Source organism: Bison bison, unplaced genomic scaffold (assembly GCF_000754665.1).
Source record: "Bison bison bison isolate TAMUID 2011002044 unplaced genomic scaffold, Bison_UMD1.0 scf7180017864259, whole genome shotgun sequence".
Lineage (NCBI taxonomy): Eukaryota > Metazoa > Chordata > Mammalia > Artiodactyla > Bovidae > Bison > Bison bison.
This window is the reverse complement of record NW_011494831.1, coordinates 1,644,042-1,644,431: the sequence shown is the minus strand read 5'-3', so window position 1 is coordinate 1,644,431 and position 390 is coordinate 1,644,042.

Sequence of the window (390 nt, the reverse complement as noted above, 5' to 3'; positions counted from 1 at the left end):
TGCCATTGTACAGGAGACAGGGATCAAGATCATTCCCATAGAAAAGAAATGCAAAAAAGCAAAATGGCTGTCTGAGGAGGCCTTACAAATAGCTGTGAAAAGAAGAGAAGTGAAAAGCAAAGGAGAAAAGGAAAGATATAAACATCTTAATGCAGAGTTCCAAAAAATAGCAAGAAGAGAAAAGAAAGCCTTCTTCAGCGATCAATGCAAAGAAATAGAGGAAAACAACAGAATGGGAAAGACTAGGGATCTCTTCAAGAAAATCAGAGCTACCAAAGGAACATTTCATGCAAAGATGGGTTCGATAAAGGACAGAAATGGTATGGACCTAAGAGAAGCAGAAGATATTAAGAAAAGATGGCAAGAATACACAGAAGAACTGTACAAAAA